Source organism: Puma concolor, chromosome D1 (assembly GCF_028749965.1).
Source record: "Puma concolor isolate L17-30 chromosome D1, mPumCon1.1.hap2, whole genome shotgun sequence".
In the NCBI taxonomy this organism is placed as follows: Eukaryota; Metazoa; Chordata; class Mammalia; order Carnivora; family Felidae; genus Puma; species Puma concolor.
In genome coordinates, this window is record NC_141676.1 from 69,669,050 (window position 1) to 69,694,248 (window position 25,199).

General features: G+C 37.9%; 1 long non-coding RNA gene across 4 annotated transcripts in view; it reads left to right on the forward strand.

The window, feature by feature from the left end:
• LOC147576789 (uncharacterized) overlaps nt 1-25,199 on the forward strand; it is a 139,671-nt gene that overhangs the window by 15,267 nt on the left and 99,205 nt on the right. For 2 of the 4 annotated variants that reach the window (XR_015241141.1, XR_015241140.1), the window contains exon 3: nt 17,865-17,965. This is a non-coding gene — a long non-coding RNA (uncharacterized LOC147576789). Of the gene's footprint in view, nt 1-17,864; nt 17,966-18,833; nt 18,996-22,645; nt 22,740-25,199 lie in introns of all 4 variants that reach the window. The other 2 variants (XR_015241139.1, XR_015241138.1) reach the window with 2 other exon arrangements.

Sequence of the window (25,199 nt, forward strand, 5' to 3'; positions counted from 1 at the left end):
TCCTGGGTTTAGAACCTACTCAGATAGTTGAGGATGATCTCATGTCCACATCTTTAATACAATTACATCTGCAAAGAGCTTTTTTCCAAATAAGGTCATATTCACAGGTTCCAGGATATGGACATATCTCCTTGGGGGGGGGGGGGGGGGGGGGCAGGGGTCACCATTCATCCTACTACACACTATAAGAGTTTATATATAGTTTGAATATATAATTTACTTAAGTCTTACCTAAAAGAGTCATGAAGGCAAACTAATGATAAGATGGTAATAATAATGGGGCACCTAGGTGGCTCGGTTGATTAAGCATCCAACTTCAGCTCAGATCAGATCTCTCGGTTCATGGGTTGGAGCCCCACCTCGGGCTCTACACTGACAGCTCAGAACCTGGAGTTTGCTTCGGATTCTCTGTCTCCTTATCTCTGCCTCTCTCCTGCTGGCACTGTCCGCCCCCCCCCCCCCTCTTTCTCTCTCTTTCTCTCTCAAAAATAAATATGAAAAATAAATAAAAATAAAAGATGATAATACTGGTAATAAAAGATGTGGTTAATTGAGTGCTCTAGTGGACGGGTTTGATTACTCAAAGCTGCATCATATCATCTTTTTTATGAACAGGAATCAGGAGTCCTGGGATCCAGCCTCCACTGGCTGTATGGTCTTGCAGGAGACTTTACTTCTATGATCTTTCCTGGGGGGAGGATCTCTTCCCTTAGCCTCTGTGTGCAGAGACATCTACTAGAATAGCACCTCTGGCCTGTCTTTGCTTCCTTACTCATTCTCCCTAGTGACTTCAGGAAAAAGAAATGAATGTTCTTTGCCAGGACCAGGACTAGTATAAGGTCACCAGGACTAGGGAGGCACCAGGGGCACAAAATTTAAGAAGACCCTCACTCTCGTGGTGCCTGGGTGTGTCCATCAGTTAAGCATCCAACTTTGGCTCAGGTCATGATCTCAAGATTTGTGAGTTCAAGCCCCACGTGGAGCTCTCTGCTGTCAGTGTGGAGCCTACTTTGAATCCTCTGTCTCCCTCTCTCTCTGCCCCTGACCCTTCCCTAAAATAATAAATAAATAAACAAACAAACAAAAAAAGAAGATCCTCATTCTCAGGGTCATGAGGCAGACACATTCCAGGTATTACATTATGGGCCTCACTCCAGTGCCACTCGAAGAAGCTCTCCCTGCCAAATGATTCAAGATCACATCAATCCTTCTCTACTTTGATGCTCCATAATAGTTGCCTGTATCTCACAGTTCACAGTTTTTATAATCTGTTCTCTAATTGTTCCAGTATACATCATTTAGATTGTAAACACCCTCCCTTCAGTGTTGTCTAACCACATTGGAGCACATTATGTGCACATCACTACACATTTATTGATTGACCAAATTAATAGACACACTTCTTCAAGAAAAACCTACTTAACATGTTTTTCCTCCTTGAAAATCATTTTTTCTCAAAAATCATTCATTATTTTAGAACATAGTACATTTTCCATTTGGACTATTTTCTTCACAGAAATCATGTAGTTCTTAAAACATCTGAATCCATTGGGGCACCTGGGTGGCTCAGTCGGTTGAGCGTCCAACTTTGGTCAGGTCATGATCTCACCGCTCGTGGGTTCGAGCCCCGCGTCAGGTTCTGTGGCTCTGTGCTGACAGCTCAGAGCCTGGACCCTGCTTTGGATTCTGTGTCTCCTTCTCTCTCTGCTCCTCCCCTGCTCATGCTCTTTCTCTCTCTCTCTCTCTCTCTGTCTGTCTCTCAAAAACAAATAAATAAACATTAAAAAAAAATTTAAAACATCTGAATCCATCATGCAGTCTTCTGCAAATTAGTTATATTTTTAAAATGTGTTCAATTCTTGGTATTAATTTGTTTTCCCAGTTTCTTAATTTTGAGTCTATTTGTGAGGCTACTGATCTAATTGTGTTATTTTAGACAGGGTAAAATACCAGTTAGGCCAAAAAGAGCTTGCTTGGGTAACTGTGTATAAACTCTGCCTGAAAGTCCCACTGCTAACATTGTGGAGGTAGAACCAGACCATACACAGAGCCCGGTATCATGTGCCTACATATTTAAAAGTTATATATCAAGCTCTTAAACTTTTGGAGAAGTATGTCCTATCCTTCTACTTTGATAGATTTTTTTTTCTTTCCAGAATTTCACTTTTATATTTTCCATTTCTATTTTGGCCTCAACGTGATCTCATTCTTAATGCTCTAAAAGATTAAAAACCAAATGTAATTACATTCAAAGTATTCAAATTGTGAGTATATTTTCCATCAAAAAAAGTAAATATAAAAGACTGAAAAATTACAATTATTTTTGGGTGAAGATGGTCTAAAGTACAAACCTCCAGTTAGAAGATATATAAGTTCTGGGGATATAATGTAAAGCATGGTGACTATAGTTAATAGTACTGTATTGTATATTTGAAAGTTGCTAAGAGAGTAGATCTTAAAAGTTCTCACCACAAGAAAAATAAATTTGTAACAGTGTGAGGTATGGATGTTAACTAAACTTATTGTGATAATCATTTCACTGTATATACATACATCAAATCATTACATTGTATATCTTAAACTTACACAATATTATGTCAGTTATTTCTCAAACTGGAATAAAATTATAATTATTTTACATGTTTAAAAAATGACTTCTCTAAAGAATTCAAAGTTATATCTCAAAATTGAAAAGGAAAAAATAAATTATAATTATTTAATATCAAAATTTTAAACCAAAATCATAGAGAAAACTTAAAATTTACCTGCATCTATTTAAATATATTATTAAAAAGAAAACTATTCTTTATTCTTGCATTGACCATCTGGTAGTCAGTGGGAAGAATTGATATCATGCTTCATGCATGTTATGTCTAGCTTACATATTCACACATTCAAGAGTAATATGAATTGTTTTATATTGCAAATGTTCCTCAGCAGTCATGTTTAATTATTACAAATAATATACTAATTCATGGGTACTTCTGGAAACACAAAATGTAAAGAAAAGCAAGAGGGGCGCCTGGGTGGTGTAGTGGTTAAGCATCCAACTCTTGATTTTGGCTCAGGTCATCATCTCACAGTTTGTGGGTTTGAGCCCCACATTGGGCTCAGCACTGGCACTGCAGAGCCTGCTTGGGATTCTCTCTCTCTCTCCCCTGCTGCTGCTCTCTCTCACTCTCTCAAAATAAATAAATAAACTTAAAAACTTTTTTCAAAATAGATACTGGGTGAAATGGAAAATGATACTGCACTGTGCAAAAATCTTTTGCACTCATGCTGAGACGAAAGAAATGAAAAGTTAGTCCTTTCTCCTCTCTAGGTACTCCTCTTACTCAAACCCACCCACATCACTGGTGTTCATCTCCAAATTTGGTGGCAGTACAATCCACAAGACCTCACAGCATTTAGACACAGTTGCCTTTTCACTCAAGAAATAGGACAAGAGAGGTAAAGAAGCGTTTCCCAGGGGGCTGAATGCTGTTAAGCATGAAAGTGGATGTTTAAGGACACATGTGCCAGTGCTGAGCGCCAAATCACAAGTGCCAGAGGTACCCATGTGCTATTAAACAGATTTATTTTTTGTGTTTGTGATATGTGGGGCCTTCTAAAACACAGAGCCTAAAGCGAGGCCACCTTGCTTGGGTGGCAGGGTTAATTGTATCACTGTGCCAAAAGTCAATCACTGAAGGTCAGAAAGTTCTTTCTAGTCCCAATAGGGTTCATGGGTTAAAGAATTAAGCTATTTGTAGTGATACGGTATAATAGTGAGAACACAGACTCTGGAGACATAGTGATTGGGTTCACATCCCAACTTTGCTACTTAGTTGTCTAACCTTGGACAAGTTAGTTAACCTTTCTATACTTCAATTTCCTCATCTGTAAAATAGGGATGATAATAATGATACTACTTTGAAGGAGAGTTGCAATGTTTAAAAAATACTCATCTCACTGACTAAAGTGAGTAAATATATGTGAGAGAAAATGTAGTGAATATATTTTCCATCAAAAAATGTAAAATGGGGCGCCTGGGTAGCTCAGTTGATTGAGCATCCAACTCTTGATTTAAGCTTGATTTAAGCTCAGGTCATGATCTCACAGTTCATGAGATAGAGCCCTGCATCGGGCTTGACAGCATGGAGCCTGCTTTGGATTTTCTCTCTCCCTCTCTCCCCCTCCCCAACTCATGCTCTTTCTCTTTTGCTCTCACAAAATAAATATATAAATTTTTTTAAATGTAAAGTAAATATAAAAGATATTTTGCAATATAAAATTACTCATATTACTCTTAAATGTGTGCTACATAGGCTAGCATATGTAGGCTAGCATATGTAAGCTAGACAAAGACATATATCAACTATGTGCACCCTCCAAATCATTGTGTAGAACCAATTCACTCTTGGAAAAAGTACAATAATTAATTAAAAAAAAATAACAACAACAACAACCAGCTTTTGGATGCCTTTTGTGGCCAAGCACAACATTTACATTGTATCATTTAATCCTCAGAACAGTCCTCAGAGATAAACATTATTTTCAGTTTTCAAGGAAGAAATTAAGAAAGGTTCAGTAATCTGTTCAAGGACACAAGTAATAAGCAACGGTGCTAAACTTCAAATGGATGTTTTCTGAGTACTAAACCTAAGCTCTTTTCAGTTTGTTCTTAGTGGACCAAACCATGTCTCTTAATCGCAAATTCTAAATTCTAAGATCATACAGTGGTAATGTTATTGGTAGGAATGGAAATTATAAATAACTTGCCACCACCAAACTTTGAGCTCTTTGAGGACACAGGTTGTTTTATTTAGCTCTTAGCACAATGCCTGGAACACTGTAGACACTCAATAAATGCTTGTCAAACCAATAATGATTAATCTGGGGCCAAAAACAGGCTAAGGAAGTTAACATCATATTTTGTTAATTGACAGCGTAAAATAGATTCATTGAGACAACTACAGTGCTCCCTCTACTTCGTATAACAAAATTTTACATGATTAATATTTTTTTTAAGTTTAGTCATCTCTGTACCCTTAGATCTTGTTTTGACATTTTTAACCATGGCATATGGAGCTTGACTTTGATTCTTCCATGAATCTTTTTGAAATGAGGATTCAGTTTATTCAGATTTATCTGGATGGCCCTATTACTTCCCTGATCCTTGCTAGAAAATAAGTTACAGAATATTTGAAGATGTTTTCCTTATTTAGATTTGAACTGCATGGGGCTTTTTATTGTTTTCCAGAAAATTCTCATGGGCCACACAGGGTTCATACCAGTCTGGAATATGGTTGTTTGGCCCACCCACCATTTTCAATAACATTTAAACTTAGGTTTGTATATTTAGGGATACAATGATCATGCTATGGATTTTTATCCTAAGTTTCAGTTCTTTTGGTGTTCCACAAGGAGCAACCACATCTAGTACTGAGCAACATCTTAAAATACATTGCCTAGCAAATTGTAAGGGAAAAAAATGAATTCCTTCAAGTTTGTCTCTCTTCTACTAGACCAGAAGCATCAGCTATTTATTTATGCTTTAGTCCAGATTGGGAGATAAGAGGAGTTCAAAGGGAGATCATGTAGCCTTCTTCATGTCTATTTTCTTCAGTTGGGCAGAAAAAAAAATGTGATGACTGAAGCTCCAGCAATAATTTTGGGCCACTAGGTACAAGCTACATACTGAGGGTAGCAGAGCAACAGAGTAAAAGAGAGTCTGTGTCCTTGATGATTATAATTCTGCCCTACCAACCCTGGACTGTTTACTTCCAGAATTCACTTATGTAAGAGAGAAATGAATTTATATCTCATTTAAGCCACTGTTATTTGCAGCTTTCTGTTTTTTTCACCTGTCTACCTAATCCCAACAAAGAGGCTGTATTAAAGTCCTCATATGTTGTTGTTTTTTTAATTTTTTTTCAATGTTTATTTATTTTTGGGACAGAGAGAGACAGAGCATGAACGGGGGAGGGGCAGAGAGAGAGGGAGACACAGAATCGGAAACAGGCTCCAGGCTCTGAGCCTTCAGCCCAGAGCCTGACGTGGGGCTCGAACTCACGGACCGCGAGATCGTGACCTGGCTGAAGTCGGACGCTTAACCGACTGTGCCACCCAGGCGCCCCCTCATATGTTGTTTTATCATGGGCAAAGTAAAAAGAAGGATGTGACTTTATCTCCATGATCATCTTTTTCTACTCCCGATACCAAATATTATCCCATTTCCATCTGGCCCATGGAAGCCAGACACCTAAACAATTCTATAAGAAGATGGAACTTATTAATTTATCCTAGCATATGAATGTAGTAGCAATTTCTCAAATAACATGCTTATATTTTCCAAGCTGGCCTAATTAAATACACTGGATTTTGTTCTATGAAATTGATTTAAATGATTCTCCTGCACTTTACACAGTTCATTAATTATATACCTTTAGGGCTCTAGAACCTTTTCCTAGAGTACCAAGAAATGTAAACTAGCCAAATGTGACTTTTAACCTCAAACTTCAACCTGCTTTATATGTCACATTGAAAAGCACTGCACAGCTGTTTTCCAGAAAGACTAGTTTTTCTTTCAAATCTTCCTTCATTTTTATAATCTAATCTCTAAAATGTTTCAACGTATGGTTATATATTGAGTCCTATATTATAAGGCTTAAATTCATTTCTTTTAAAGTTTGCTTTTTACCCTTGAAAAGGTATGCATTCTCAATAGTGAATAATTATTGTGAGATAAAGAATAGAAGATGGGAAGAAAAAAGAAATTGAAGATAAAATTGGGCTTTAACACAGAAGAAAACTTACCTGGGTGCACATTAAACATTTCGCTAAGTAAATTCTTACAAGGAATACCAAAAGATTTTTAACCAGCAGTAACAAAAGCTTGACAAAACCAAAAGGCAGGTTTCCTTATGATCTAATAAGATAATTTTGTCTTCATAATTAGCAAATTGATGTTGCTAAAATAGCACATGGAAAAGTATGCTCAAATGTTCCGCCAATGGGAACAATGTGCATGATTCAGACTATGAGCAAAGACAGCATAGGATGACTTTAGGGAAATGCACACAATTGCCAAATCATATCCTCAGGCACCAGAATGTGTGAGTCCTCTACCCACTACTGATTCTTGTCTCTAAGATATGTTGACACATTTATTTGTCATGTGTCTTTCTTCAGTCTGCAGTGTGGTGTAATACAAAAAGTATTGAGTTCAAGATCAGAAGACTTGAGCTCTAGGCCAGGCTCTCACACTTATGGCCCTGTGCATGCCACTTGACCTTCCCCAGTGTCGGTTTCCTCATCTGTAAATTAGGGTTAATAATACCTGTAATACTTGCCTCACAAGTGTGTTGTGAAAATCAATGACATGTATGTATTAGTGCTTTGTAAACTACAAAAATTAAGCGTTCTCTTCCTTCAGATTTTGCCACCTATACCTTCTACTTATGATATTTCTTTTCCTGAAATCTGTTTTGAAAATTAAGAGCCGGTCTACATCTTCTAGTGGCCTCTCTCAAGAGCAAATCCTTTATCCACCTGAGCCCCTTTATCTAAAAATGATGAGTTGGACTAGACTGACAGGTCAGAATTTTATTTAGCAGCAGAACATTTTTATTCGGAAGATCAGCATAATGAACAAAAGTAGGGTTGCTCTTAGTTGAGATGGTTGAAGCTGGGATGAAGAGAACTCAGAGTCCTGCCTAATTAGACCTCCCCCACAAAGATACACACTATACCCCACTCAACCAGCTCCTAAGGTCCCTTACAACAAACCTTAGATCCTCCTACTCTGACTTTCTATAATGCTGATGTTATGATTCCAGCCCTGATGTTTCTATGATTCTTCAAGCAAAATTCACTCTACTGTAAAGGAGTAGAGAAAAGCTGTAGTATGTTATGGATGGATAGATGTGACATTTGAACTCTTGTTAGCTGACCAACAACTTTGTTGAAATGTAGCCATGTCAGTCTAATCATGTAAGTACCAAACTACTTGAGATGGACGCTGTTTGAAATATCTCAACAGTCTTCATGGATCAGAGCACTCTGCCGAAACTATAAAAGTAAATATTGAATGGGCACTTCTCCAATTTGTTCTCCACTAAATATACAGCAACACTGCAGTCTCTTTGAAACCATTTTCAGTAAGAGTGACTCAGAGATTAAGAAGCCACTTATAACAAAGTAAGTAATGCAATGCCATTTCTCAATGCCCCCAGACAAGTGAGACTGTGTATGGAGGTTGGCTTCAGTGTACACAGATCATAGAATCACAGAAAGTCTGATCTGGAAATCATGTTAGAGAACAACCAACCTATTTTATAAATGATGGGTCTGAAATCCAAAAAGGCTGTGAGCTGCCCAAGTTTAGGAATTCATTCAAGCTTCATTAAGTAAACATTAGCTAAGCACTAACCATGTGCCAGGTGGTATTGATAGGAAGACAAATAAAACATGATCTCTGTCCAAGTAGTGGGAGAAGTCAGACAAATAAATCCATAATTGCAGTCAGATTATTGCAGCACCAGGACTCGAAACTCTGTGTCCAAGTTCTTAGGCCAGTGTTTTTACCACCAACTTACACTGTCTCTCAAAACAAAACAAAACAAAACAAAACCCATGAGAAATTAGTAGTGAGGAACTATAGCCAAATTGATCCAAAGATATATTAATGTAAACTAAGCCTAGGTCTTTGGGGTGCACAAGTACTTATTCACATTTCTTGAGGACCTAAGTAATAAGAGGGTTCTATCCTTGTATGAAAGAAAATGCTTACAAAAATCTTTCACTAATACTAGTAAGGACTTCCTAGAAGACTGAGGAAATCATGAATGGAAAAGTCCTACAAACTAAGCATACATAACATGGCCTTTGCTCCAACTTTGAGGAAGTTGCCATCAAGGTCAAATTCATGAAAAATTCCATTACCTACTGACATACTTTTCAACCTATTTAAGCAAGAAAAAGAGATTTCAATTAGCTGTCTTCCTGTCTTCATGTGCTTATTATTTTTATTTAGTATTTAAAATAATGAAAAAATACACAAGATTTCAAAGATCTATGCCACCATCCAGAAAGAAAAAAAAACAAACAAAAAAACTATGGGCATACTTTATAAAATCTCATTTCTTCATTACTAGTAAGATTTTAGGATGAATTTTTTCTGCATTCCTGCTCATTGTCTTCTCTAAACTGCTTTGTGGTTTTCAACTACATCAAAGTAAAATCAGCACATATACCTAACAAGAAAACTTCAGGGAACAACACCAATCAACCTACATTTATTTGTCCAAAGTTTAGCACTAGTAGATCTGAGGACAGGCATCTTTACAAAGAATCCATCATCTATCCATCCATTTATCCATTTGTTCATCTAGGATGCATTTATTGACTACGTTCTACATGAATACCATGATACGAAGAGCTATGTGGAATACTAAAAAAATAGAACAATGTTTCTCAAAGTGTAGTTTGAGGACCTACCTCCATCAGAATTACCTGGAGAATTTGCTAAAAATGTAAGTTCCTAGACCCCAGTAGTATAGATTTTCTTTATTGGTTTAGTTCCCCATTGCAAGCAACAAAAACAAATTCTTGCTACCTTAGACAAAGAAGGAACTGACTGAAAGGATATCAGGGATTCACATAATTGACCAGAGATTGGAACCGAGGAAGCTTTAGAGGAACCACAACAAAAATAACACCACAGGAACAATGTAGTCATCATGCTGACACTGTAATGATTTCCAGTTCTAACTTTGGTGTTGTTTTACTGCTATAGACTGAAATTTCTGAAGTAGAGTCACCAAATGATGGAGTGTCACCAAGCCCAGGTGACCCTTCTTCAGACTAATCTTCCAAAGGGAGATTCCTCTAAAGGGAAATTAAGATGAAAATGAGAAGTGGCATTAAATGCTGGTTAAAACTGACAAATGCCTGGTTACATGTTAAATCAGAATCTCTGAGGGTGAGGCTGGGGGGGGGGGGGGGCGGGGAGGAGAGGGTATACATTTTTTAAAAAAGCTTTCAGGGGCGTCTGGGTGGCTCAGTCGGTTGAGCGTCCGACTTCGGCTCAGGTCACGATCTCGTGGTCCGCGAGTTCGAGCCCCGCGTCGGGCTCTGGGCTGATGGCTCAGAGCCTGGAGCCTGCTTCCGATTCTGTGTCTCCCTCTCTCTCTGCCCCTCCTCCATTCATGCTGTGTCTCTCTCTGTCTCAAAAATAAATAAACGTTAAAAAAAATTTTTTTAAAAGCTTTCAGATAATTATGAAGTATTCTAAAGTCTGACCAACACTGATGTAAATGATATGATCTATCCCCTGAAATAGATTTAAATCAGAGCAGAAAGCAAAGACATCTTATTTATGAAACTGGAGAATAATTCCAAGTTTCTAATTAAGTGTTGTCTATCTGTGGATGTTGCCCCCATTTCCACCCCTTGCCCTCATCAGCCATCCAATCAAAAATGAGCATCTTTGTAAAAAGGTATATAATGCTTATTACAATAAAAAGTAAGTATACACATATTTTTATGGAAAAAATAGATGCATAAAAAGCAAGTTTGGAAGACCACATATCAAAATGTGAACAATGGAAAAGAAAGAATAATTCCAAAGACAATATAAACAAGTTCATGACAGTTATATAGCATAGATGTACTTGATATAAAAGATATAAAATAAAAATAAATGTAACTGAAATTGTTTACTTCAAACTCTTATGTATACTTTCTGTATTTTCTAATTTTCCTGGAATGAGGAAAATAATGTCCTAATCCAAATTATTGAGAGTATAATTGATCATTGTTAGTGACCATGTTTAGACTTTCATATGGCTAGTCGTTTCAGACTTTCCAAAAACACTGCATGTCAGATTTTCTTAAATTATAGAAATTTTTGGGGTGCCTGAGTGGCTCAGTCGGTTAAGTGTCTGACTCCAACTCAGGTCCTGATCTCACAGTTTGTGGGTTCGAGCCCTGTGTCAGGCTCTGTGCTAACAGAGTGCTAACAGCACAGAGCCTGGAGCCTGCTTCAGATTCTGTGTCTCCCTCTTTCTTTGCCCCTTGCCCACCTGTACTCTGTCTCTCTCTCTCAAAAATAAATAAACATTAAAAAAATTAATTTTCATCATTATCACTTACTGTACATTAAATGAAGATAAATGGTCACCAGCAAGCTCCTCTAGTACAGCTAATGAAATAATATGTTTGTCTGTATTTACTCATTGCGAACAATATCTGAGGATCTTCCACATATATAGTTTTATCCTAAGAACTATGTTATAGGAAAACAATTGTAGGAAGGCACTAGCTAAAGAAAAAAGATAAATTTAATAGGAAACAACTAAAGAATCATGTGAAAGCAACTTATAAACAAATACATGATGGCATAATCTAGATTCTAGTTAGTGTCATCTCAAACTAAGCAGTGGATGAGAGCAAGACAAACCATGAGCATTTTTTTGTTTTGTATTCATATTAGGTAGGCATAGACCTAAAATAGAAGACTTACAGGCAATTCTGAAATAGAGTGTCAACCACTGTGTGGTAGCTGTGGCCTAGGGTAACCAAGAACAGCCTGAGTCTTTTCTTGTTAAGAAAGTGTCAGCTGGTCACCAACAATTGCCATGTCTCTAGCTGATCACAGGGCTCAGAGGCAAAACTGAGAACAAGGAGCCAACAGAGCAGTTAGTAGCTGTGTTCAGGAATTAGGATGGTAGCTGGCTCCTAGTAGGAGCTCAGTAAATATTCCTTGTTGAATAGTCATTCATTTGGAAAGAACTGCTGCTGTTACATTGATTTATCCAACCTTTCTCCCACCCTTTCCTCCTCATTTTCTCACTCCTCTGGGTCCCTGCCACATACAACACAGCGAGATAATAATCATCATCCACAATATAATCTTTGAATGAAATATTAAATGTGTATCTGGATGCCAAATACTTAAAAATACGTTGCAAAACATAACCTAAAATGTGCATTTAGCTAGAGGCCCATCTAAAAAAAGAAAGAAAGAATAAAAATAATCTGAGTTCAAGCGAGAAAGAATGTGCTGTTTTTATGCATAATATTTCAAGCTTTGCCTCTATGAAGCTTAGATTTGCTAAAAGCATATTAAAATGCAGCTAGTTGGCTAATTCACAAGTCAAGTCTTGTGGGTGTAGACCATTATTATTATTATTATTATTATTATTATTATTATTAACATTTAATAGTATTATAAATATTTATGTACTGCTGTACATTACCAAAGTGCTTAAAATTAGTTAAAGCCAAAAGCAGTATCATCTTTGTTCACTAATGAGAATGAAGTTTGACTGTTTTGTGGAAACTACAGAGAAAAAGACACATGGACTAGAAATTTAAATATTTGATGTAAATTTCAGTTAAAATATTAAACTGTGTAATTTAACTAAGAACATAAGCTCCACACATTAAAAAATCAAATTATTAAAATAATGTTATTTTATGTCAAATTTTGCTTGTAATTATAGAACATGACACTGTAAGTCTGTATCAGTGTTCCTATAACTTTTCTGATAATATGAATCACAAGGAATGTTTGTAAAAAATACAATTCCTTGACTCCCAAGACTTGGAGTTTCTGATTCATTGAGTCTGGAATGAGACCGGGGAAATTTTATTTTTAACCAATACCATAAGAAATTCTTATCAGGGAAAATTGAGAAACAGTCATTTCTGTGAACTAGTATCCAACTCCAAGACCCCATAGGAACTTGGAACATACAAACTTTATAATCAATCAAACCTTACTTGTATAATCAATCCATCAGGCACTGGGCTGATCCACATCTCTTTTGATCTTCATGGCATTCCATAAGATATCCATTTCTCTGATCAAATTTTGAAATGCTGAATAACTAGATCAAAAGAAAAATTGAATAATTAGACCAAATTCACAAAGCCAGGTCTATCTGGCTCCCAAACCTATGCCAAATCAGTATGTATTTTTGTCTGCACATTGCCAAATCTTGCATCTTAGAAAAGACAAAAAAGGAGGAGAGGGAAAAAGAAAACAGAATTCCAGTAAGTGTCCTAAAGCTTTTCAAGAGGTTATTGAATATGCACACTAAGTTAAAAAGTTAAACCCACCTTAAGTTCTCTAGTTGAAATGTAAAATTGTTAGGAATTGTTTAAAATTGTTATAAATTGTTTCAAATTATTAAAAATTATATTCTCGGTGCCTGGGTGGCTCAGTCTGTTGAGCGTCCAACTTGGTTTTGGCTCAGGTCATGATCCCAGGGTCATGGGATAGAGCCATGCAGCGGGCTCCACACTGAGCAATGGAGCCTGCTTAAGATTCTCTCCTCTCCCTCTGCCCCTCTCCCCCCTTCCTCTCTCTCTCTCTCTCTCTCTCAAACTAAAGTAAATAAATAAATAAACATAAAAATAAAAATAATTTAAAAAAATAAAATTACATTCTCCAGTTGAAATGTAAAATTGTTAAAAAGAATCATGTCCCAGGGGAAGACCAAAGGGAGTAAATGGTCATAAAATAAATAAAAAAATATAGTTGATTTCTATATTAGTGTTAAGATAGATGTTATTTTGTTAGGAAGTGTAGAGTTCCTTTTGGTTGAGGAAGTAGAGGAAGAAGTAAATAGGTCATGGTATGTAAGGGAATCTGGTATATTATTTCTCTGAAGTTGGCAAGTTAAACTATAAGGAGATCATTCTTTTCTTGTGGGTGCAACTCTTAATCCTGACTGAAGGACCTAAGGCAAAAGTTATGTACAGTCTATACCTCCAACCTTTATTTTACATTAGTGCTGCTGAGAAGGAAGATTCTCCAAAGTCTCTCTCCATAAGCAAGCCTACTTAAGAATAAGGTTATCTTGTACAAGTGCAAGAAATAATTGACCTGAGCTGAGCTAACTTTTTCAGAGAACACAAGCTGAGGTGAGCTAGTTTTTGTACAGAATACAGCTCTAATGTTACCTTGAAAGGCCCAGCAAACAAAACCTTTGGGCCTTGGATGTAGAAATGGGACAAATAGCATGACAAGAAATGGTAGACTCTGTCAGCAAATTGTTATTGAAATTAATGCCCCTCCCATTTTTGGTTTGTGGTAGTGGTCTGAATGTCGACAATGGTGATTACCTTTCAGTTTTGTTATAAGATGTGGCTACTTCCTTGGCTTTCAAAAATTCTACTTCCTTGGTTTCTTTGTCTCAATGTGTCACAGTATTTCTGCTTTAAGTTAGGGGAGATACCTTGAAAATAGACTTGGGAGGAGGGCAGCTATAGTTTAAGGGAGAACTGAGTGTAGTAATGAACTTAGCTCAGAGGAGCTTTCAAAAAACTAACAGACCCATCAACCAGTAAGAAGACATTTATGGGAATGAGTCTGTATAATGAGATGGCCATTGTAAAAGAATCTGATAAGCTGAGAGGGCCTGCTATAAAGCAACATCAAACCATATTAAGCCCTATCCTTCTTATATAGATGGGACAAGCCAGAAATTAAGAACTTTGTGTTAGAAGAGCAAAATGATATCCCAGTGAAGATGTTTAGCCACTAGGGCAAAAGCCAGGAAGGGTGGGTGGGAGTGTGGGGAGGTGCCTGGAAGGATGGTTTTTTAGTTTCAAAGAATATTTTGCATATAAGGAAGCATCCTAGTGATTATGAATTATTTTTATGTTTTGTCCATATTGAATTTATTTTATTTACACTTAATTTCTTAGCTGAAAATAGGTTTTGAAGACCTAAATGTATAAAGTTGTTGAAGAAAAGGCCTATTTCTCAAAGGCAGTAAGCTCTCTTACAAAAATAGAGTAATGATCGACTATCAAAAAGAATGAAATCTTACCATTTGCAACAACGTGGATGGAACTAGAGTGTATTATGTTAAGCGAAATATGTCAGAGAAAGACAAATATCATATGATTTCATTCATATGTGGAATTTAAGAAACAAAACAGATGAACATAGGGGAAGGGAAGTATAAATAAGATAAAAACAGAGAGGGAGACAAACCATACGAGACTCTTAAATACAGAGAACAAATTGATGGTTGCTTGTGGGGTGTTGGGTGGGGGGATGGGCTAAATGGGCAAATGGGCACTAAGGAGGGCACTTGTTGGGATGAGCACTGGGTGTTCTATGTAAGTGACGAATCACTAAATTCTATTCCTGAAATTATTACTACACTATTTTAACCAACTGGGACCTAAATTAAAAAAAAAAAGTAGGGGCACCTGGGTGGCTCAGTCTTTTGGGCGTCTGACTTTGGCTCAGGTCACAATCTTGCAGTTTGTGGGTTTGAGCCCCGAGTTGGGCTCTGTGCTGACAGCTAGGAGCCTGGAGCCTGCTTCAAATTCTGTGTCTCCCTCTCTTCCTGCCCCTCCTGTGTGCATGATCTGTCTGTCTCTGTCTCAAAAATAAACGAACATTAAAAAAAACTTTTTTAAAGTAATGATTAGTAAATCACCACTGAATTTAGTAGTGATAATAATAAAGTAAGTAGTAGTGATTCTTCTAGGAATTGACTGCCTTGATACCTTGCATGCCTGAGATCAGGAGCTAACTCCATTGTTCTTTGAGATCTTTCCAATTTTAAGAACTATAAATTTATGAACCAGAATCTGAGGGAGAAGAAAAATAAACCCTTTTCTCTTTAGTGTGTCAATGCATAAGAAACATTTTCAAACCAGATTGTATTATTTTTTCATGCCATGCCCTATTCTATCTGTATGCCAAGTGGAAAATGTAGTTGGAAATGTTTTTTTGGCCAAATATAACTCTGTTCTGGGAAACTGCTTCCTTTACCAACCACAGCTATTCAGACACATATTAGAATGTAGTATAGGTGTCCAAGGAATACCCCCCATGGTCCCCTAAGCCGCTGCATTAACTCCTAGGGAAAATAGCAAGTTGATGACAAAGGTATCTGGGACTGGCATGGGTGTCTGGGCTCTTTCTTAAAGATCTCTAACCTAGCCAACAAGATGGCTCTGTGTTGTGAGAGAGGACAATGGAAGCATCTGGTAATAGCCAAAGAAGTTGTCCTTTTAGACATTTCCATTTGACTATCTCATAAGTCTACCATACTTAACTTTCCCAAATCAAAACCAATTCCCCAAAACACGTTCAACCTCCAATCTTTCCTATCTCAGTAAATGGCACCATCATATGCCCAAAAATTCAAGTCCAAACCTAGGACTTATTCTAGTTTCTGCTTTACCTCACTCCCCAAATCCAATTTATCAACAAATTCTGGAAATTCTGAACAAATTATTCTGAAGGAAATCTTGAATTTCCCCATCATTACTACTATTATCCTGCTCTAAGCCACAGTCATCACTCATCTGAACTACTATAAAAGCCTCCCATTTTCACTGCTGTTCCCTCTATACTCCGTCCTCTAGCCAGAAGATGGAATCATCTTTTAGAAAAACAAATCAGTCCAGGGGTGCCTGGGTGGCTCAGTCGGTTAAGCTTCCAACTTTGTCTCACATCATGATCTCCCGGTTTGTGAGTTTGAGCCCCGCGTTGGACTCAGTACTGACAGCTCAGAGCCTGGAGCCTAGAGTCAGCTTCAGATTCTGTGTCTCCCTCTCTGCCCCTCATCCACTCACACTCTGTCTCTCTCTCCCTCTCTCAAAAATAAATAAATGTTAAAAAAAACTTTTTTTTTTTTTTAACAAATCAGTCCATATCTCTTCCTGGCTTAATCCAACTTTGTCCATAGCTTCCCACTGTAACTTGAACATAATCAATGGTCTTGCCACACCCCATAAAATCCTATATCGTCTGGCCTCTGCCTACATCTACAATCTCATCTCCTATCTCTCACCCCTTTGTTCAATTTGCCCCAACTACATTGTCATTTCCTCTGTTCCATGGACAAAGCTCCTTTGCACTTGGATCCTTTTCCTGATATGCTCTTCACAGGCCTTCTTATTAGCTGTCTCCTCCTAATTCATGTCTCAGCTCAGTTATTAGCTCCTCAGAAAAGCCTTCCCACCTTTCTTCTCCCTATTCATTAGATTTGGGGGGAGATAATTTGTTTGTTTTTTTTTTTTTTTTCACTACGTGCATCTATTACTTTGCTTTGTAAATTAAGGTAAAAATGTATAAATAAACAAAATAGCCTCTTTAATCACTATTATATCCCTTTGTTTTGCTTTCTTCATTGCAGTCATCATTTTCTCACATTAATTTTTTTTATTTATGTTTTCTTATTTATTGTGTGTTTCTCACTGGAATGTAAGATCTATGAGAGAGGAATTATTTCAATGACCCACATCTGGCATGTCAACCAGTGTATCCCAGCGCCTACAAGGTCATTTATACATTGCAGATTCTCAATAAATATTTGTTAAATGAGTAGATTTCAGTTGCCTAAGAAGTCGTTTCCTTTGGCTGAGAACGGTCATGTGCATTCATTTGAAAAGAGTGTTTAGTGAAATATTCTGTTTGCATATTAAGATACTATTGCTAAGGGACACCTGGGTAGTTCAATCAGTTAAGGGTTCAACTTGGGTCCAGGTCATGATCTCATGGTTCGTGAGTTTGAGCCCCACATCGGGATCTCTGCTGTCAGCACAGAACCTGCTTCAGATCCTCTGTACCCCCCTCTCTCTCTCTCTGCCCCTCCTCCCCCTCAAAAATAAATAAATATTTAAAAAAAGATACTACTGCCAATACCCACACACGTGGAATGGTTCCTTAATACAAGTGAGAAATTGTCAAAATACATGCAAAGCTCCTAACAAAGATGGCAAATAGATTAGTATCCAAATCTATTTCACATGTCAATGGTAAGGTTCACATCAATGTGAAAATTGAAAAGCAAACTTTATGTTGTTTTGAATCTGATAGCTAATACCTGAGTTCTGCTTTCTAGGCAGTGGTGAACTGTGTGGAATTGCTGATGCTGGAGTTGAAACCTGAATATGAGGATGCTCTAAACTGATTTGCAGCACAGTAAAAATGGAAGAATAAGAGGTAAGGATAATTGCCTACACACTCCAAACAAGACACAAAGTTATGAGGATGTGGCTATGACAAGTTGTTTAGAATTAGGGCTTTGAAAAATAAGAGTTCTCATTGATTGAATGCCTACTGTGTGCCAGGTCATTGTCTATAGTCTTTATAGAAACAATTTAGGTGGGTATTATTTCCCCATAGCTATGTAAAAAGTAGAGCAATAACTTAAACTAGATTTTTCAAATCCCAAAGTTAACATGCTGTCCACTGTACCTCTCAGTCTTCTTCTGATAATGCACTCCATTTATTTCTGTGATTCCTAGCCCAAGTTTAGAGCCTGGCACAGCATCCTAACAGAATCATGCCTCGCTGGACAGTAAATGCCTCTGCTGCCAGCGGAGGGGGCACCTAAGTGTCCAAGCTGAACTGAATCCAAGGTTTGCTGACTAAGCAGGTTTCAAGTTTCATGCTCACGCCTCTTCCTCCTCCCTTTCTTTCCCAACATCTCTTGAAGCTCACCTCTCCCACCGTCCACTGGGGAAACCATCTTCCAGGTGCTAATAAGAAAGATACTCTGGCCATAGTGTGATGGAAAGAGGCAGCTCGGCAAAATCACTGCTGAGAACCTGGGCAGGCTTAGACAATGTGATGTGAAGAGCTGAAGTGTGCAACCCACAGAGAGAAAGAATTGGGTAGAATGCAGAATTGAAGAGGATGAGCTTAAGAGGAAAATCTTCCTGACAGAAATGAATTAGTTATGGGATCAACTCCCCAAGGAAAGGGATGTGGCTCCATTCCCTAACTCCCAGGCAGAAAACATACTAGAAAGGACAAGCAGGAGACAAGGGGAGACATCAATGACTAATCGGTGCTTTTCACCTTTGAGTTTTATGAAGATGAATGGAGCACTTTTGAATGGAGGAATGAAAACAATAATAAAAATGAAGAGATGGTACTGACTAAGGCACTGCAAAGATAAAGAGGAATAGAGGCTTTTGGCCCTGTGCAGAGTGAGAAAAAACTTTTCTTCCAACTGGGAGATGCAGAGGTGAGCAGTTCAGAGTTTTGAATTCACAGTTCAGGCTCTGCCACTTGCCATTTATATGAACCTGAGTAAATTAGCCTTTCTAAGCTACAAAATAGGATATTATTCCTATAGGAATCCTATAGGAATCTCCTATTTTGTAGGTTATCTCTCACTATAAAATAGGGATAACATCTTTACAGAGGGTTCTTGTGAAGATTAAGGGAGATAATTTGTGTCAAAAACAGTGTTTAGCACGTAGTAAGCACTCACTGAATGACAGCAATTATTAACGGGTTATGGCTTTGTGCAGAGGGAGAATATAGCCAAGATCACTGTTAATCAAGGTCAGATTATGGGAACAATTCTTCCCTTTAGACTTAAGGATGGTGCCTCCTTGGTTGAATCATTTGCTATGTTGATGTCTCACACCCTCTTTATTGACTTGGCTTTCGGCTCACAGAGAAGATGAAGCCCAAATACGATAGACACCACCCCTGCTCTCAGGCAAGCTTGCTAAAGAGCAGCTCAACCCATGTTGGTACTCTGCATCATTCTAAAGATAAAACCATGTCCCCATTGAAGGATATTGTGCACAGATGATAATAGTAACAACACTAGGGGCGCCTGGGTGGCTCAGTTGGGAAGGTTCCAATCTAGGCTCAGGTCATGATCCCGCAGTTTGTGGTTTTGAGCCCTGCCTTGGGCTCTGTGCTGACAGCTCAGAGCCTGGAGCCTGCAACCTGCTTCAGATTCTGTGTCTTCTTCTTTCTCTGCCCCTCGCCCATTTGTGCTCGTGTGTGTGTGTGTGTGTGTGTGTGTGTGTGTGTGTGTGTGCGCGCGCGCGCGCGCTCTCTCTGTCACTCAAAAGCAAATAAATAAACATTGAAAAGAATAAAATAGCTAAAAAAAATAGTAACAGCACTATACATTTATTCAATCTTTTACTATTTACAAAACACTGTTACTTATAAAAGGTTACTATTTTTACTTCATAGATGAGGAAACAGAGGCTTAGAGAGGTGAAGCAATTTGATTCAAGTGACATAGATAATTGGTGGGTGGAGCAGGGATCCACACCCAGCTCCTCTGACTTCAAGTCTGGGGTTTTTCTATATCACAAGATGATGTAAAGGATGGGAGCAGGTAGCAAATTAGAAAGCCATTTGCTTCCAATCATAAAAACATTGAATTTTATTTACTTTTTAAATTTTTTTAATGTTTATTTATTTTTGAGGTGAGGGGACAGGCAGAGACAAAGGGAGACATAGAATCCAAAGCAGGCTCCAGGCTCAGAGCTGTCAACACAGAGCCAGACGTGGGTCTCAAACCCACGAATGCGAGATCATGACCTGAGTTGAAGTCAGACACTTAACCGACTGAGCCACCCAGGCGCCCCACATTGAATTTTAGAACAGAAAGTAGCTTTCAGATTGCCTAATACTGTGGTTTTTAGACTGTATCCAAGGAATCCTGTAGGAAGTGGGAAAAACCAAGCAGGAAGTAGGATTGTATGCACCTCAGTTTTTATCAGTTAATTTTATAACATTACAATGTACTTTGAATGAATGTTTAAATCATTAAGACTTTCCTTTAAGAAGAATGAAGTTGAAAACTCCTAATCTAGTGCAACTGTTTTCCTTTCTCTAGTATGATACTGAGGCCTGGTCTGGTTAAGTAACTTGTCCAAATTTCATAACTAGTTAGAAGCAGAGTGAGGAATAACACTGAGTCCTTGTCACCTGCATATTTGATAAGCATGTCGTAAATGTCCTCATTCTCCAAATATTTCCCTTTGATTATCTCAAGCAGTCATTTAAATCATCAAGAAATAAGCCCTGGGGTTATTCTCTCCTGATGATTCACTATGTGACCTAATCAGTCCACTGATCTCTGTACCCTTGGCTTTTCCATAGGTAATAGGGAATGATAATTCCTGTCTAGGCAGCTCTCAGTGGGGGTGTTGTAATGATTGTAAAAAAGAACATGTGGAGGTTCACAGGTTTCTTCCAGGGAAGGAGACTCAGAAAGTTCAAGATCTTAATTATTTACAAATGCCTACCAAGTATGTCATTGCTTCTAAGGTGACCTTTGCAATTTACCATCCCTGTGTATTTATTGTTCCTCATTTGAGAAGTCAATGTAGTTTATTTTTGTAACCATGTTAAGATTTATGAAATAGCCTCAAAACTTATCACATTGGCTTTCTGATAAGACTGTGATTTCTTACTACTTGCAGGTGGTAAGTAAATCTTTTAAGGTTAAACACCTTTCATTATACACATGTTATAAAGGAAGTGATCACTACTGGGTTCTAGCAATCATGGGGAACCTAGAACCAGATGAAACCAAAGGACTTGCATGCAGGTTACAGAGTTTGTAATTTGTAACCCTTCCACCTAACTGGCAGTTTTTCCTTCTTCAACAAGGAATACTAGGAAAATGCTATCACAGACCTTCAGGCTAACCTTGAAAGCAGCCTGAGGACTGTGTGTCATCTTGGCTGAGTTCTTTATTTCTCTGAGCTTGTTTTCTCACTTGTACAAGGCAGACACTGCATTCCCTTTCCACCTCACAGGGTCACCAAGGATCAAAAGAGAGAACATAGGGTGACATGTTTTTAAAACCGTGATGTGTATGCTAACTGAAAGGATGGTCATTTTTAAGAATGTGTTAGGGGCACCTGGGTGGCTCAGTTGGTTGAGTGTCCAACTTTGCTCAGGTCATGATCTCGTGGTTCATGAGTTCAAGCCCCACATCAGGCTTGCTGCTGTCAGTGCAGAACCTGCTTCAGATCCTCTGTCTCCCTCTCTCTGCCCCTCCCCCACTTGCATTCTCTCAAAAAAAAACCTTTAAAAAATTTTTGTAAAGAATGTGTTAAATACTATATTTATAATGTACGTTTCAACTAAGTCTTCTAAATTTGTTAGGAATACCTACTTTGGAATGATCAACTACTTAGGATGAAGAAAGGTATTTCAAATTATGCTGATCTCTATAAAGAGAGTAAAGTGGCAATATTGAGCAAGATGAAGTTAGAGCTAAGGAATTCCCTCCTTAACTGGCATTATCACAAAACAAGAAATAATTTTCTATTTTCAATTAAGAATATTTTAAATATAGGGGCACCAGGGTGGCTCAGTCAGTTAAGCATCCGACTTCGACTCAGGTCATGATGTCGTGGTTCATGGGTTCAAGCCCCATACCGGTCTCGGTGCTGACAGCTCAGAGCCTGGAGCCTGCTTTGGATTCTGTGTTCTCCCTCTTTCTGCCCCTCCCCTGTCTCTCTCCCTCTCAAAAATAAATAAACATTAAAACATTTTATAAAAAAAGAAAAGAATATTTTAAATTAAAAAATAAGAAATTAAACAGGTCTTTACCAAAATTCTACTCTGGATGCCTCAGATTTCTAACTACAACTCTTGGAGAGTAGCATTTCTATGCTTATTCATGTTGATACTTTCAAAAATCTGGACCTAGTTTCCATTATGCAGACAAGCCACAGAAGTGGACCAATATTTTAAGACTACAATGTTTACTAATGGATGTCTGGCTAGAAACAGTGTTGGCAGAATTTTGGCGGAGGCATTTACTCTCACTAATGATGTGGAACAGGGCTGCGTAATCATGTCCACTTGTATAAAGTCTACCCAATACTTCATATTTTGAAATAGAACCAGAAACAAGCACCTCCAAAAGTCCTGGGATTTTCCTGGAAGAAACATTATATCAGAACTGGTTTAGACCTTCTGCCCCATGACTTCACAGGTAAAGTGGATATCGGATGCTTTTGCAGAATATTTAGAGACAAAAAGACAGTATATCCTATGTATGGGCCATCCGAGGCCAGGAAAAATCTTTCAAACATTTCCTTAAGAAAATGTATCAACTGTTTTTCCTGCACATATATTAACAAATCTTTAAAGTAAAAGGACACTCAATCCACACCACTGCCCCTTCCTTCCATGCCCCAGGAAAGCTATACTCAGTTATGCATTATCAATTTCTTTCTTAGCTATACTTGGGACTAAAAGCATTAGCAGTTATTCATCAATAAGGAAGAAGGACAATGACATTCATTTAGACTGTTTGGACATTGTTACTGTATCACTCTTCTGGGAGAAGGTAATTTCTGTCTATTAAAAGAGACAGATTCCAAACTAAGATATGTGGGAAATCATAAGGTATTTAATAGAATTCAAGTAATGCATGTGGTCCTAAAAAATTGTAATTAATAAGGATCTAGCCAAGGAAAATTAATAACAGCAAACCTTTAAAATGGAAATCCTTAGAATAAAGGAATAGCTGTTAGAATATTAGTATTACTCTGTATTAAAAATGTCAAGATACTGTCATTGGATTTCTTTCCCTTCTACCTAGTTCTAGATCAACAAAGAATCTTCATTATTTTCTGAAATTAGATGCCGCTTCAAAGATTTTAGAAGTAAACCATGAAATGAGTACACTGAAGAAGCATTAGTTTTTGCAGATTACTATTAAATTACATTTTTTATCCCACATTAAAACTTAATCACAACGTTTGTCAAATATCTCAAAGATATGCTTTAGACAAATACCTAGCATTATCTGAAACCAAATCTGATTGTTTCAAATGGGTAGGAACTAGGCTGTGGGGTAGGAAAAAGTCCTATATTTCTCACCTCCTCTCTTCCTTCCTCCCTTCCTCCCTTCCTGCCTTCCTGCCTTCCTGCCTTCCCTAACTTCCTTCATTCATCCTTCCTTTTTCCACTAATTTGACTTATGGTGCTCCTGATCTATATGAAGGCAACATAACAGTGGAAGGTATACTGCAGGAAACAATGTGCCGAATGGTTGTCTGGTAGTTCAGACAAGGAGACACATTTGCAGTGCATGATGCTGTCGTCACTGCAGCTCCCATATGTCGTCTCTCAAGATGTCTGTGCCTCAGTCGTTGCAGATGTCATCAAAGATTATCCCTTTAATTTTTAACGTTGTCACAGTTAATATATACCCTTTACTTTTCAACACTGTCAATGCTAATTCAAACCTTTTAACTTTTAACATTTTAAAGTTAATATAAACTCCATTAAAGCTTCTCAGCTGATCAAACACAGGAATGATCAGTATGAACTAGTCATATTAGTAGTTTTTCCAGTAGATAGTCAGTAGATTTTTTTGGTGATGCTATTGTGAACAGTTATAACGATAGCTACCCTTACTTACCATATTATTTCATATGCAAAGTATATCATCCTAAACACCTCATTTGAGACTCTGCTCACTGCTCACCACTCCAGGCTTCTTCCCTAATTGCCTGTGCCATCTCATAACTTCTCCATGCTGCTGCCCCATCCCTGGAGCTTTATTCTTTACATGTACATCAACTCCTGTCTCCATTCTTCCAAGTATTGTTAACACAAGATATTATCTGCAGTAGACTTTTTTAAGTGTGTTGGTTTCCTAGGGCTGGCATAACAAAGGACCACAACCTGAGTGGCTTAACCACCAAGAGTTTATTGTCTCAAAGTTCTGGAAACTAAAAATCTGAAATCAAGGTGTTGACAGGGTTATTCCTTCTGAGAGCAGTGAGAGGAGGATCTGTTGCAGATCCTTGACTTATAGATGGCTGTGTTCTTCCTGTGTCTCTTAGCATTGTCTTCTTTTTATGCATGTCTCTGTGTCCAAATTGCCCCTCTTATAAGGACACCAATCATGTTGGATTTGGGCTCACCCTAACGATGTAACGATGTTACCATTGTAACTTGGTTGCCTCTATAAAGATCCTGTCTCCAAATAAGGTAGAAGTTAGGACTCCTACATATCTGTTTTAGGACACAATTCATCCCATAACACTAAGGTTTAAAGATAACACATGGGAAATACAGCGTAGAAAATAAAAACTTAAGCTACATCTTAAGTGTCATTGTCATAGAAGCTATTGACTATGCCTGGTACAGAGTCTGATTCTCTCTATCCTTCTGTCCAAACTGCTACCATATTTCTGTGGCCAGTTCACCATACTGGATGGAAATCTGATTGTGCACTCTTACTCCCTGTGATGGTTAATTTTATGTGTCAACTTGACTGGGCCGCAGGGTACTCATATATTTGATTAAACATTCTGAGTGTTTCTGTGGGGGTATTTTTGGATGATATAAACATTTAAATCAGTAGATAAAGCATATTGCTCCCCATAATGTGAGTGGGCCTCACCCAATCATTGAGAGCCTGACTAGAACACAAGGC